The following is a 16,485-nucleotide window of genomic DNA, read 5'->3' on the forward strand; positions in this document are numbered from 1 at the left end:
CGCTATAAACAAAAGAGCGGCAACTTTGAAAGAAACACTATCTTTTACTTTTTGCTATAATAAATATCCCACATTTTTTTTATCAACAAAACACATTTTTTCCTTAGTTTAGGCCGATAAGTATTCTTCTACATATTTTTGGTAAAAAAAATCTCAATAAGCGTATATTGATTGGTTTGCGCAGAAGTTATAGAGTCTACAAAATAGGGGATAGACTTATAACTGTATAAATGTCACTGGCAGGGAAGGGGTTAAGACTAGGGGGCGATCAAGGGGTTAACTGTGTTCCCTCACTGTGTTCTAACTGTAGGGGGGATGGGAGTGTCTAGGAGAGAGAGAGCGATGTTTATACCTTGTATGAACACACGTTCTGTCTAGACTCCTCTAAAAGAACTGGGATCTGTGTGTTTACACACACAGATCACGGTTCTCGCTCTGTCACGAGTTATTGTGGGAGCCCGGCGGTCCTCGCGCCCGCTGAGCTCTCGCATCGGCTCCGGGCACACTGGGCACATGCACCCCTTGTGGCCAAAAGGCGGAGCGACGTAAGGTAATGTTGTTTCGCCAAGCCATGCCATTCTGCCGCAGTAAAACTGCGGCGGCTGGTTGGCAAGAGGTTAATGCACAAAAATACACATTTGATGTTCAATAAAGATTTGTAGGGAGCTGTAAAAGAAAATACAATGGCCGATGTATATGATTTATGTGCATGAATTATGGCAATTAACAATCCTCTGTTTAGTATAACTTTCAAGACTGAATTCACTTTTAAGAAAAAATAATAATAAATGCACATATTTTTGCATATATTTAAAAAATGTGCATTTACAATTTTTTTCCACCCACAATCAGTAGATCACGGGTGCAATGCAGGCTCCTGGAGACACTTTCCTCAGCTCCCTGCCCCTACCTCTGTACGGACTTTCCGTTAAAAAGGTGGAGGAAGTGGCAATGGACTACAAGTGCGCTGAAAACTACAAGTCCATCTACCGTGGTGGAAGACAGGACTTATAGTTTATTCACAGATTTCTGTAAATGAATGACATGGAACCCCAGGCAGCCACAGCAATTTTAAATCTGACACCGAGAGGGGGGATAAAAATTCCTTTAGGCTGTCATGGGGGGTGGGGTGGAGGTGGGAGAGGTGTGGGGGTAGCTCTGGACATAGGAAGCGGGTGCTTAGAAACATGTTACATGTACATCCTAAATACCAGTGTAACATGTTCCTAAAGGAGAATTTAACTTTTAAACATGGTGCCCCTGTGAACATGCGAGTCTGAACCCTAAAAGGTACTGGTTTCATAAATATAATGGAGGCCCAACATGGTGCAATAAAACTTGAAAAATCAATATCCGATTTGACAAAACAATCAAGCGAGACAAAAATGGTATGGCCTAGAGATTAGCAACATATAGTGATGGTTTCAATCAAGCAAAGTTCATCAATTGTGGCTGAAAAAAAACGATCGTACAGAGTAGATTAATAATGTTTTTCATGCCCTTGTGAATCAAGTATGATCTATCTACATGTAGGGCCAGGAAAAACAGCATCAATCAACAACCGCTGGATCAATTATAGAGATATATATTTTTTTACTTTAATTTTTTTTATTGTTTTCAAAAGATACAAGAAGACCGAACAGGCATGTGCTTTGTCAGTTAACAGCAAACAAATATGTCAAGTAGATAGGGAAGAGAGGGGTGAGTATGATCAATTTTTTTTCCACCACAACTAATTGACTGGGGCCGATGGAATTGCATCGCATCGCTTGCCCATGCCATTTGTGGTTCAATCTGTTGATGTCCATTTTGATTGTTTTTTCCAATTGGACATTCAGTTTAAGCGCACTGAGTATGGCCACCATAATATTACTGCAACTACTATATTATATTTATAGTTACAGTATGTAAAAAATGCCTTTAACTTTTTCTGTCATACGCTCCTTCGGAAGCAGTTAAACTTTCATTCTCCCAATTTTTGAGATGTTCAGATGTGAACGGGTAGGGTGGGGAGACATGACAGAAAAAGTCTGCTCTAAAGTAAATTAAGTATGCTGTGTATGCATTTGCCTCAAACCAGTGATTCTTTTATTACAGCTGTAAAGTACAGAAAAATTACAAAAGTAAAATAAAAAATAACGTTCTTTCTGAAACATAGTTATTGTTAATTTTGCATTTTCCAAGTTCAGAATCTGCTCAGCAAACTTGAGCTTTAGTGCTGCATAAAACATCTGTGTGACACCAGGGTCGTGGGTTCAAATCCCAGTGGGAAAGGCTTGTTTTTTCATGCCGCAGCGGTAAACCACTTGATTACCAATTATAATTAGATAATATGAGTGATGCAGTAATTGCTTGTTTAATGTTTTCTACTTTAAGGATGAAAAGAATACAATAATTATTGTCTGGATAGACTTCCTGGAACGGAGGTTGCCAGTTAACTGTGCTTGAGAGTACTCGGTGATGGACTGGTATTTGCTGCATTTAAGGCAGGCATAGCAGGAGAGCCTGTGATGTCCAGCTGCTACCAACCTCTTGGAAGAGGCTTGTTAGGCTATAAAGAATGTCAGTGCTGTAAAAAAAAATAAGCCAGGAGCAAGAAACCTTCATCTCATTGTCACATGAAACCAAAAGTTGCCTGTGGTTTTGGACATAGAAAATTGCCACCATGATGGTGACATTGTTCACCCTATTAGGTATTGAGCCTGTTAAGAAATTGTACTGATCTATATAAGCAGGTTTTCTTCCCAGAGAGGCTCCCTGCCAGGACTTTCAGAACTCCTGCTCTCAGAATCCCTGCCAGGACTTCCAGAATCTCTTCTAGGACTTCCAAGGGTGCTCGTAGAATCCCTGCTATGTCTTCTAGATTAGTGGTTCTCAACCCTATCCTCAAGTACCCCCAACAGGCCATGTTTTAGGAATTTCTCTTAGATAAAATAGCTGTCCAAAATACCAAGCCATTGACTCTGATTTAAATAACCTGTGCAAGATAAAGGAAACCCTGCAAACATGGCTTGTTGGGGGTACTTAAGGACAGAGTTTAGAACCACTGTTCTAGAGTTCCCAGTATGTGTCCTGTGAACAAAAGGATACTTATGTTCCAGTCTTTGAAGTGGCTGGTGCTCTTTCTTATCACCAGCTACCTGAGAGCTAAAGATCTTTAACACTTGTCTACTTGTTGGGAACCTGGATTGACCTGATTAATCTCTTGCTTGCTGCCTGCCTAGACGTTCCAGCCACCCCCTTAGTGAGGGGATACTGAAGACTGCCACCTGGTGTCAGCTTGTAGCAAGCATACTGGGAACACTCCGGAGCTCCGGTAAAAGACAACCTCCTATGTGAGGCACCATTCCAGCTCCCTTCAACTCCAAAATTTCCAGCTTGTCTTATAAGGTTACATATACTTCTGTAGCATAACTAATGGACTGTTTCATAACTACTTTGAATACTGGACTATTTGATAACTAGCTGGTAATCTTATAGATGCTGATAGAAAGCCAGTGGGGATTTTAGAGATTCTGTGGCAAGCATCATGTTCATGATGAGCTAAATTTCCTATTTTGTACTAGACCAGGGATCTCCAAACTACAGCCCTCCAGCCATGGGTGTAGCATAAGGAGTTGCAGGGGTCACAACCGTAACCTGGCCCCTAGCTCCAGAGGGCCCCTGCAGCCTCCCTGTCATATTATCATATCCTCCTTTAAATCCAGCTCTGATCTGCCCTAGGGCCCCACAGCCACTCTCCAGTACTGGGCTTCTACTTTGCCGTCCACAGTCCACACCCCTCTGTTCCCATTGGCTGGGGAGAAGCCAAGGGGTTAGAACATCCCAGGATGGGGAAGTGTCTGTGCTGTGTGCTGGTAACATGGAATGGTAACCGAGCTCAGTAAGAGGAGGAGAGTGCTGTCCTGTAGCCACAATGGGACTGATGTCACTGGTGAGGTATGACACTGCTCAGTGTCTCCTAGTCACCAGCTGGGATTCTCTGTACCCCCCCCCCCGGGGATGTCTACTTACCCCACTTCCCTGACAATTGGGCAAAGGACACACACCTCCAGGAGGTGACCTTCCCCCAACACCTGCCAACACTGACAGAGAAACCTTCAGAAATTGCTAACACAAATCCCTGAACACCTCCTCAGGGGGCCCCTGAAGGGCTGCAGGCTCCAGATTTTGTCACATGGCTTTGCCCTCCCAGATCTAAGTTGCGGCCCCCCCCCCCCCCCAAAGCCCCCTGACCACCCCCTCCACCCTGGATGCTATGCCCAGCTGCTGAGCTCCTTTCCCATTACAGCACTCTATACTGTTCCTCCGCAGGGCTGAAATCGCATTCCGTTACAACACAGCCAGTTAGCCGTGATCTGCATAGGGTGTATCTGTCTACTGCAACTACACTGCCGTTCTGACCAGAGAATTTCACAGGTCAGAAGGGCAACATAAAAGCCAGATACACCCTGTGAAGACTGACAGACTATGTGTAAAAGAATGTGATTTCAGCCCTGTGTATTGTGGGGGAGCTGTATACAGTGTTGGAATGGGAAAGGAGCTCTGCCAAGTGACCTGCCAGGGGTCTCTGTCCTCTGATTCTCCAGCGGTAATCCCTGTCTTCTGATGTAAAGAGGAACTCTGGGAACTCTAAGCTCTTAAGCCACTTTGAGTATCTTGGTGTACGGTGGATGTATCTGCATGCATGTTGGAAGTAGTGGGGGGGCCAGGCCAACTTTTGCATCGGGGCCCACAAGCTTCAAGCTACGCCTCTGCCTCCAGCTGTTGCAGAACTACATATCCCATGAGGCACTGTAAAACTCTGACATTCACAGACATGAGTAGGCATGATGGGAATTGTAGTTTCTGAACAACTGAACTCCCTGTACTGGACCACTAGAATCTTTCCAGTCTCACCCTTCCCAGTGTGTTGGATGCCTGTATCCCTCTGTTGTTGCTCCCTCACCCGCTGCTATGCCACTAAAGAGTCCCCGAAGCCCTTATACACAACCACAGTATACATATTGTGAGGCAGTGGTGTAGATGCAGGCATCTGACAGACCTGGAAGTGTCAAAATGGGAAGACTTCTGTTCCACCTGTAACTCCCCAAAATAGGAAATTTAGTTTTTGGTGAATATGATGCTTGTGTTTTTCAAAGCAGTTTTGAAATGTGAAAAGATTGATTGGCGAGAGATACGCTCTACCCCAATGTCAATAAGGCTGGTAGCTCATTGACTCTGCGGCTGGGACCCTGTCCTTGGGACACCCAAAAGTCCATCTGAATGTAGTGAAATGCCACAACCCGACTGTAAACTTCCAATGTTTTATCAATTAAAAGTCCATAGCACCATACATCAACAAGGATAATGACGCATTCTGGCTAAAAAGCCTTAATCATTGCCACAAATAAAGATTTTTAGCCAAAACGTGTTAGAACTCTTGTTGCTGTGTGATGCTATGGACTTTTAAGTAATAAAGCATCGGTAGTTCACAGTGGGGTTGTGGCATTTCACTACATAAACTATGAGAAGTTTTAATAACTGGAGGGGTTAATGGGGAGCAAGAAGCTTGCCTTTTAAAAGCTACTGATGAAATATATCAGTTAAAAGTGGTGACATAGGAGTTGATTTACTAAAAGCAAATAGGCTGTTCATTTTACAAGGGAATTGAGTGATGGAAGTCAGCGGAGCTTCACCTAATTCACTAAGCTAAGAGAAAAATCTCTTGCAAAGTAAATTGCCTATTTGCATTTAGTAAATCAACCCAAAATTATCTCTAAAACTTGGTTAGGCCCTCGGATTCCTACTGTATTATAGTGTATTGTATTTGTACTGTCTACCCTCAAGTTGTAAAGCGCTGTGTAAACTGTTGGCGCTATATAAATCCTGTATTATAATAATAATAATAATAATAAAAAGTTAGCTCTTTTATTAACAGATAAAAAGGTTTGTGATCCATGGCCTGTGTAACATAGCAAAAGGTATACCATTGTTCTAGTTCATACCGCATGACCAATAAGGCCATAGATAAACAGGCTAATTAGTCATGGCTAGGGATGCCCCTGATTCATGCTCTGGTAGTGACTCCTGGGTTATGTACAGGGCCCACCACGTGATAAAATGTTGTATCTAAAATGTAATTGCAACAATTCTCATCAATCTCTTTCAAAAATGCATTTATTTTATGGTTTCAAGTGTTATTATTATTATTATTATTATTATTATTATTATTATACAGAATTTATATAGCGCTAACAGTTTACACAGTGCTTTATAACGTGAGTGCAGACAGTACCGTTACAATAAAATTTAACACAGTAAGAATCAGAGGGCCCTGCTCATTAGAGCTTATAATCTAAGAGATTAATAAGCTGTTTTTTTTTCATAATTTTTTTAATACAGTAATACCTCGGATTGCGAGTAACGCGGTTAACAAGCGCTTCGCAATACGAGCTATTACTTTAAAAAATCCTGACTTGGTTTGCGAGTGTTGTCTCGCAATACGAGCAGGATTCAAGCCTCTGTGGGTGTGCAGTACCGCATTTGGCCAGAGGTGAGGGGGTGCCGGTGACACTCCGAGCCGTTCAAAGCCGTTCGGATGCACTCGGAAATACTCAAAGTTCATCCGAGCGGTCTCATGGTATTTCTGAGTCTCTCTGGTGCCCCCCACCTCTGGCCAAATGCAGTACTGCATACAATAGAAGTCAATGTGGAACAAATTATCTTTGTTTCCATTGACTTCTATGGGGAAACTCGCTTTGATATGCGAGTGCTTTGGATTACAAGTATTCTCCTGGAACGGATTATACTCGTAATCCAAGGTTCCACTGTAGTGGCAAATTTAAAAGGCAGTTTTAGTCAAGACAGTACAAAGCTTAAAAGTGTTGCACTTACCAAGAGGTTTGTAGAATAATGCACATAGGTCCACCCAGCACTGTTGATCTGTGTTCCATCTCAAATGCCATTTTAGGCAAGAAACATACCCCAGAATATGGAGACTTGCTATCTTGACATGATCCACTTCAGTTTAACCCCTTCACACTGCTTTCCAGCGGCCCTTTAAGTGGGCTTTAAAGGATAAGTTCACTTTTAAAAAAAAAATAATAAATGCACATTTTTTTTTTGCAGGTAAAAAAATGAGCATTTATTTTTTATTTTTTATTTTTTTAGCATACTTGAGAACTACATGCTGGCATCTGCAAAGGATGTCGGGACTTGTAGTTCATTCATACACAGAGCTCTGTGTATGAATCATGTGGCCGTGTGTGATCCCCGCGCGGCCACACTGATTTCAAAAACTGACAGCTAGTACAGGAAACTTCTCCCCATACTGCTGTCACGGGGGGGGGGGGTTAATCGGGCAGTGGCTGCAACATTGGGAACATGTTACATGTCCCACCCTAAAAATGGGTGAAACCTGTAACATGTTCCCAAAGCTGAACTTATTCTTTAAAGCAAGGAAGGTGGAACGGCTTTTCTATTATTTGACCCCTGTGACTGGCCCCTCAAGGGTCACATGAACAGAAACACTGTCCATTTAAGATGTTTTTCAGTCACCCATTTTGTTGATGCCGGAAATAATAATTTTTTTTAATTCATGAAACAGTTTTGTTCTGGAAAAAAACGCGTTTGAAAAATTGCTGCGCAAATACAGTGTGATATAAAAAGTTGCAAAGACAACCATTTTATTCCCTAGGGTGTCTGCTAAAAAATAAATATATAATGTTTGGGGGTTCTGAGTAATTTTCTAGCAAAAAAACGATGATTTTTACATGTAGGAGAGACGTGCCAGAATTGGCCTGGGTGGCAATGGGGTTAATTACCATAAGTAAGTAATATACAAATAATAATTATATATTGTTTTTAAGGTAATTTACTATATTTTCAAAAACTGTACTCAAGCAGGTGGCTTAACAGACAAATTACTGAAGTTTGAAGTTGTAACTTCAAATCGGTAATTTCACAGTAAATAGATAAATAATAAATTATTATCTTGTAACGTATAGCATAATATTATGTGATTTAGCTTTTACCTTTTCAACAGCAGCAAATTGTTATTCTCCCTCTTAACTGTATTAGAAAAACATGGGATTGTGGTTAAGTCTTATACCCATAACACGTTTTTTCCTTGTAGTTAAGAGGGCTGGGCTGGAAGGGAGCATTTGTCTTTTAGACACATGTCCCCTTCTATGACATTGCAGTGAGAGGACAGCCTCCACTGCAGCATTTTTATTGGACAGCTTGGACCAAAGGTGCTTTACCATTGGTCCAAGGCTCCAAGCTGTCTATTGAACTCAGTGCCTCTGACATGAAGTCACCCTCTGTCTACTGCAAACAGCATGCGCCAGCTTGTATTTGAACTGGACACGCTGTATGTAGCTTCCGACAAGCGCGCAAGGAGTCCCTGGAACCATAGGCGCCATGAGCCCCAAATTGTGACCAGTGGTGGGGTAGGACTTCGGCTATCCACTTCCCAAAGTCACCTAGCTACGACCCTCGAAGCTCAATCGTGTTTTTTTTTTTTTTTTTTTTTTTTTTCTTATGTTCATGGTAGGTGAGGCTCTGCCTCACCTGCCTCCCCTGACTGCATGTCCATGGCTTTCAGTGACAGCTTGGTCAGTGTGCTGGGAGTGTACAGTGAGCCTGCTATCAGCCACAACCTCAGGCTGCCATGGACTCATATGTGAAGCTACTGGGCATATAAAAGCACACTATTTCTGCAACCTCATTTAAGCAATATGCAGTTGGCAAGGGGTATAAAGCCTAACTGAATGACCTTTAGTTTACGAAACTAGTGTATCATAGAAAACTGCATTTGTTGTGTAATATAATACTTGTTTTAAATGTTTTTATACTTTGTTGAACCTCATTGCTGCTGACATAGTCGTACACAGGGGGTGTGCTAGGTATGCCTGGGCACACCCTAATCACTACATGCAGTGCTGATTCCCCCTACTGCCTGTGCTTCCCCCATGTTGCCCCACCCCACAGTACTGCTTGCTTCCCCCACCCCCCACCCCCCCACTGCTGCGGGGAAAGTTTCAGGATGGAGAGTGGAGGAAGGGCCTAGTAAATATGTCATTTACCAGCACCTTCCTCTTCTAAATGAACACACTCACTCACTGTGTCCATTCATAACTGAAGCATAGTAAACTGTTTACTATGCTTCAGTTTGTGAATGAACAGGAAGCCGCTCAGCACAGAGAACTTCCCATTCATTCGCTGACCTGTGCAGCTGAGGTTGCAGAGAGAGGCATGTGTGTTTGAGCTTTGGGGTGCACACCCTAATGCAATAGGCTGCACACATCTATCGCTGCTGATCTTCTGCAACCTAATTGCAGCCACTTTCTGTCCTCATTCATGTACTCCAACTATAGCAGTGTGATAATTGCCTGGGCGGGTTTCTGGATGGCGACAACAGTAAACCATGTCTAGGTAACGTGTTAAAACACTCGTAGTCTACATCAGAAACCTGTGTGGCAGAGTGACAACTCAGTTGGGAGACAGGGAAAGAGTGTTGTCACCCCATAATAGGAAATGCCTGAATAAAGACCTAGGTAAGATCCCCGGGTATAATATTTATGAAAGCTGCAGAATTAGAAGTTCAGGTATGGATATTTTTTTTTACATACTTACATTGGTATAGCTTGGATGGATATACCATACCTACCTAGTACCCACCGCTACTCCAGTGATCTCCACTTGCTTCTGGGTTCCTTGCTGTGTGGCTGCCATGCTGCATTCTTAGCACAGAGGGTCAGCTGCTCGGCAGAGGCACCATTTAGACAATGTTTTACATTTTCTGAATGAATGCAAAGCATTATTTGATTAGATGAGGTGGAGAGCGTGACACCACGGCCCTGCAGGATAGATTAGCAAGTTGAGCTTATACAACAGTTCAACCAAACTGCCTAACTATTATAGAGATATCAGCCACATATGGAGAGCATTGTTTTTGAGTCAACAGACACAGACAAACCATAGATGATTCGATTTTTTTTTTTCTTTCCACAAGGGGTTGAAGGAAAGAAAATTGCACGATTCCTCCAGTAATAGTCAGTGTGATGAAGGAATCCCTTCTGCAGTGCTATTGTGTTCTGCAGGGAAGCTTCCCGGCCGGCAAAAAACACTGAATACTGCTAGCGGCTGTTGCCGCTGGCAGTAATTGCATGTAAAAAAAATTCAACAGGCTGGTTGTATCGATGGATTGACCTGGGTACAACCAGCCTGTCCATGGATGGATAGAATCTTGGTTGGTACCTGCTGAACTGGCCGTGTTTCGAAACATCTATGGCCGGCTTCACACTAGTGTCAGGAAGAGCAATAATTCACATCCATTGTGCTGCACTGCAAAGCAGGAATCTGAGTTGTGTATATAATAAGAATGTGGCTCTGTCCCCAACTAAATATATAATTACAAGCAAAATATATACTTACATTTTTAAAGATTAGCACACATTGATAACATTATTTACATCAAGCTACGTGTTATGTAGAGAAAAGAAAAACTGATGGAAAATACACATTCCCTTTAAAAGGAGTTAGGGAATCCTTTACAATTTTATTACAAGCTGTAGCAGGGACTATTTTTGCATTTAAGAAATGTCAGTTCCCATAGAAGCAAAATAAAGGATCAGTGACAAGTGGGTGATTGAGGCCAGAGTCCTAGCCTAATCCCCAAGTTCCAGACAGTAAGCAAGCCATGATTTCTAATATATTTTCTCTTCAAAGGTTGTGTCCAGACAGCCCAGACACAGGCAGCCTGGTACCATCATAATATCTTCTAATGCTAAACTCTGCAGGGGCAACAGTGACATCTACAGGGCTGACTAATAATTCACCAGCTATATACATCATGCTAGATTTCGGCGACATGACAGAGTATTTACTCCATAGTAGCCAAATTAGTTACATTGAAGCGGAACTATGGGCACAGTTGATTGCAGTTTTGTATTTATGAATACATCATTACATTTACTTTTTTTTTTCAATGTAAACAGAATAAGTATCTAAGTATCTAAATCTGATCGGGCAACATCCTAATGCAGGCCCTGTACAGCAGAGGTCAGAGTGGTAAAGGGAGAAGCAGCACATACAGCCAATCAATTCACATAAAGCCAATCAGTTTGTGTTGACAAAGGGCAGCTGATAGGGGAGTATGTAGAAAGTTTATTACTGTTCTGTTTCTCTGTCCAGTTGCAGGCTGAGGGCTGGTCTATGACAGCCAGAGCTCAAAGGAGGTGGGTTGAATGATAACCACTTCAGCCCCGGAAGATTTTACCCCCTTCCTGACCAGAGCACTTTTTGCGAATCGGCACTGCGTCGTTTTAACTGACAATTGCGCGGTCGTGTGATGTTGCACCCAAACAAAATTGACGTCCTTTTTTTCCCACAAATCGAGCTTTCTTTTGGTGGCATTTGATCACCTCTGCGGTTTTTATTTTTTGCGCTATAAACAAAAAAAAGAGCGACAATTTTGAAAAAAACTCAATATTTTTTACTTTTTGCTATAATAAATATCCCCCAAAAATATATAATTTTTTTCTTTCCTCAGTTTAGACCAATATGCATTCTTCTACATATTTTTGGTTAAAAAAAATCACAATAAGCATATATTGATTGGTTTGCGCATCTATAGCATCTTCAAAATAGGGGATAGTTTTAAGGCATTTTTATTATTTTTTTTTTCTTATTAGTAATGGCGGCGAACTGATTTTTATCGTGACTGCGACATTATGGCAGACACATCGACACTTTTGACGCTATTTTGGGACCATTGTCATGTATACAGCGATCAGTGCTATTACAATGCACTGATTACTGTGTAAATGACACTGGCAGGGAAGGGGTTAAACACTAGGGGGCGATCAAGGGGTTAAGTGTGTCCTAGGGAGTGATTCTAACTGTGGGGGGATGGGCTTCAAATTACATGACAGCGATCACTGCTCCCGATGACAGGGAGCAGTGATCTCTGTCATGTCACAAGGCAGAACAGGGAAATGCCTTGTTTACATAGGCATTTCCCCATTCTGCCGCTCCGTGACACGATCGCCGGGAGACTGGTGGACATTGAGTCCCCCGGGCACGGTCACGCTGTATGCAGCGGGTGTGCGCGCGCGCCTGCTAGCCCTGCCGATTAAAGGGGATGTACAGGTACGCCCATTTGCCCATCGTTGCCATTGTGCTGACGTATATTGGTGTGTAGCGGTTGGCAAGTGGTTAAAAGCTACTTTTTTATTTTATTTTTATTGGGTTTTTATTTTTGACTGGAGTTTTTCTCAAAGAAAAACTATTATAGTTTTCAATCATTTTTGTTTTACTTATATTTCTAAGTTTATACACTTTTTTCATCTGGCTATCCTTGCAGCTTTTTTGCCTGATAGAAATCTGGGGCCGAGCTGTCTGAAAAGGGTTGTGTGATAGGGCCATGTTAGAAAAACCCATAACAGAGGAGGAAATTAATAAAGCACTACAAGAATCTGCCGCGGGCAATAGCCCTGAACCCGACGGGTTCACGACTTCTTACCTAAAAAAGTGCAAAGAGATCTTAGTACCAAGGCTATGTCAATATATGAACGGACTGGGTGTAGAATACGAGATGAGTAGAGAGGCCCTGTCGGCCTCAATAACAGTCATTTTGAAGGAGGGGAAAGACAAAACGCTCTGCTCAAACTATAGGCCAATATCCCTGCTAAATGCGGATACAAAATTATATGCAAAAGTTCTATCAACAAGATTGAAAGACCTGATGAAAGATCTAGTACATGCTGATCAGGTTGGGTTTATCCCAGGGAGGGAGGGAAGAGATAATGGAATGAGAATGTTGCTCCTCCTCCAGAAAATAAAAAATGGTGGCTCCCCAGGTCTATTTCTGTCAATAGATGCTGAAAAAGCTTTCAACAGGGTAGACTGGGGATTCATGATAAAAACATTGGAATCTATGGGAATAGGCCCAAGAATGATCTAGTGGATCAAAGTACTATATAAACAACCGACCGCAGTCCTAAACATTAACGGGGCGTCGCCCCCCTCCTTTGAAATGAAAAATGGGACAAGACAGGAGTGCCCCCTTTCTCCGTTACTTTTCGTGTTGTCCCTGGAACCTCTCCTTGCAATGATTCGGTGCAACCCAGATATAGGCAGTATTAGGATAGGGGATGAAGAACACAAATTGGCAGCAATGCCTAACCTATTAAAAACACTAAAACAGTATGGAGAACTATCAAATTTTAAAATAAACCTAAATAAATCATAGATTCTAAATATAAACAAAAAACAGAAAGAACAGAGCCTGCAAAAGGATTTCCAATTCCCGTGGAGGAAGGAGGAGGTAAAATACCTAGAAGTAAAGTTGGGGACATCTCTGAGGAAAATATATAGAGTAAATTATATCCCCCTATTAGATGAAAAAAAAAAAATGAAATAAAAAAAAATCCACAAGACACCTTCCCTGGATAGGGCAAATCAGCACGGTTAAGATGGTAATACTACCTAAGATTACATACAAGTTCCAAATGCTACCCATATCACTACCGCATCATTACTTTCAAGTATTAAAAACTATAATAATGACATTTATATGGCAAAAAAAAACCTAGAATCTCATTCTCTGTATTAAGACATGGAAAAAATAAGAATTCCTAGTGGTTCCCGATGTTAAAAAATATTATCACGCAGTGGTGCTATCACGAGTGGTGGAGTGGGCAAGGGAGAAAAGTGAAAAATGGTGGGTCAAAATAGAGAATAATATGTGTGGACCGCGATTCAGTAATATAATATGGAACGCCTCACAATATAGGGCATTGGGAGACAACACACACGAGATGACAAACGCACTTAAAATTTGGGATTGGATTCATAAACAAAGTCAATGGAAATATAATTCACCTTTAATTTTTTTGAAAGACAATGATTTTTTTACACCGGGGATAAGGATAATAGGAGGAAAATGGATAAGAGACAATGCACAATTAAGAGATATCATTTAAAAAGGGGAAAATAAGCACCCTGCAAGAGCTGCAACAAAACGCTGACTTAATGGTGATAAATGAATGACGTTACCTCCAGTTGAAGCACTTTGTAGAGAACTTGCCCCAACCAAGAACAGGAGACGAATTAATGCCGCTTGAGCAGTTATGTATAGCTGTAAATACAAAGAACAATATTTCTCGGCTATATAAATTATTACTTGCAATTGAAGAACCAGAGGTAGTACCATTCTTAAAAAAATGGGAAAAAGAATTGGGGTCACGCGAATATAAACACAATATAGGGAAGATTTTGAAATTAACACATAGCTCTGCCGTAGACATTAGGACAGCTGAAATGAACTATAAGTGCCTGACAAGGTGGTATGCAACCCAGGATAAACTTAGGAAATATCAACCGGAGAAATCCCAAGAGTGTTGGCGAGGTTGTAAGGCAGTAGGAACCTGTGGTGGGATTGCCCCAAAACCAAAAAAACTAAAACCAAAACTAGAAAAGTAGTACCTGAAGAATTGTGGATATGTCTATTCCATGGAGTAGAGGGTTCAGTAAAACAATATAGAGAATCAATAATCCCCCACTTGTTTAATGTGGCGAAAAGCCTTATACCAAAAAAATGGCAGGACGAAGAAAGCCCCAAAATTCGGGATTGGGTTTATACTATAGAAGAAATGTACAAGATAGAGAGCCTGAGATTTAGCAGGGAGGAAGAAAGAGAGGGGTTGATGGACAAATGGGAATGTTGGAAGGAGTTCAAGAAGACGTGGAGGTATGTCGAGGTAATAACCTGCGAAGATTAGGGGGAACAAGTGGATAAGGATGAAAATAAGTAGAACATTCTAAAGTGAGAGGCGGGGGGGGGGGTTTATAATTTTTTTTGTATACTGAGATGTGTTTTGATAAAATAAAATAAATAGAAAAAAAAAATGAAAAGGGTTGTGTATTTAAAGCAAAAAAAAAAACTGAATATGTGAAAAGGAGATCGGAGCCCCATCTGCTGGCTTGGCTGGATAAAAAAAAGTTTAATTTTTTTTTTTTGCAAAATTTTTTTTCTAGTCCTGGCCATAATGACCAAAGAAAACGAATGAACCAAACGACTATATTTGCTCTTAACTGTAAACAATGTATATTAACAGAATTCAGTGTTGCAAAATGACCACATATTATTATTATTATTGTTATTATTATTATTATTATTTTTATTATTATTATAATGTTATATATATTATTATTATTATTAGTAGTAGTAGTAGTTGTTGTAATATTAAAGTTTAATTCCGCTTTTTTTTGCACTCTTTTGCTACATTTGATATGTGGAGCCAGGGCAGCACAATAATTAGCTTTGTAAATAATATTTGTTAGCTGTAGAAAAGGTACTGTAGATAAAAATATAACTTAAGGTATGTAAAATGGAAAATAAAAGGATATGTTAAACGCTATCAATACAGCTATAGCCTGCATTCAGTTATTAGAAGTTGCCTGCATGCAGTTATTAGAATAATAATAATAATAATAATGTAATACACAAGCAACCGGATAAAGTATGGTGATAGGTCTGGTCAGTTCGGAGCTTGGTTGTAGAGATTTTCTCGCATGGTGAGAAATCTTGTAATGTATGTAAATTAATGCATACATTTATTTATAAATGTATTTATTTTTTTGTTTAAGATTACAATCATCTCATTAATTGAAAGAAGAAGCTTTTCCAGAGCTCTTTTGCTTTCGTGTCTGGTAAGTTTTTTTTTTTTTTTCATTTGGACTTTTTTCAAATGCTGTTTTTGTGTCTTGCAGCTTCTTTATCTTTAAAACCTTGCATATGTTTTCTGTTTCATTGTACAGAGCCACCATTGCTTGCAGGGATGAGAGTTCTCTTCCTACACTGTACGCATCATTAGAAACACACAGCCCTGTAGTCTAGACAGGGCCGGCGCTACCGCTAGGCATACTAGGCAGCCACCTAGGGCGCACTGCCACCTAGTAGGACAGCCTTATCCTTGCCTTATCTTTTCTTCCTCCTCATCGCCCCCCAGACTCCTGGTGTTGGTGTTCTTCTCAGAGTCCCAGGGCACAGGACCGGTGTAGGACTTTTGGCTACAAAGTTTCCGTGAGATCCCAGCTCATCGCTCCAGTTGGAGAGAGGGGAGGACGTGCTGGTGTACTGATCGCTGCTGCCTAGGGCAGCCGATAGTGGGCTAGCACCGGTAGTATATGGACATAGAGTTTTTAGCTGCTGCAGGGAGGGAGAGAGACACAGGGCATCTTTCCTGTGATTGCTCCCCTCCGCTGCACCTAGGGTTGTCACATTTTCCAGCCCGGATTGAGGAGTTCTGGGAGTCTCTGTAGTGGGAATTCCCCAGGTGTCCCACTAGCCCACGCAAAACAGTGCTGCTCTCCCTGGTGTTCATCCCGGCCTCCAATGACCTGCACTCCCCCTTCTCCACTTCCTGGACAGCAGCTGGCTGGGAAACTTTGATGGCCATGCCTCGCTCCTGGAGGACATGTTTCTGCTCACGGACA

The 16,485-nt window shown here is 41.5% G+C and overlaps 1 long non-coding RNA gene across 5 annotated transcripts in view; it reads left to right on the forward strand.

Moving 5' to 3' along the window:
* LOC141129193 (uncharacterized) overlaps positions 1-16,485 on the forward strand; it is a 663,735-nt gene that overhangs the window by 600,707 nt on the left and 46,543 nt on the right. For all 5 annotated transcript variants that reach the window (XR_012241785.1, XR_012241784.1, XR_012241783.1 and 2 more), the window contains one exon: positions 15,637-15,699. This is a non-coding gene — a long non-coding RNA (uncharacterized lncRNA). The remainder of the gene's footprint in view (positions 1-15,636; positions 15,700-16,485) is intronic.

This window comes from Aquarana catesbeiana, linkage group LG02, assembly GCF_042186555.1.
Source record: "Aquarana catesbeiana isolate 2022-GZ linkage group LG02, ASM4218655v1, whole genome shotgun sequence".
In the NCBI taxonomy this organism is placed as follows: Eukaryota; Metazoa; Chordata; class Amphibia; order Anura; family Ranidae; genus Aquarana; species Aquarana catesbeiana.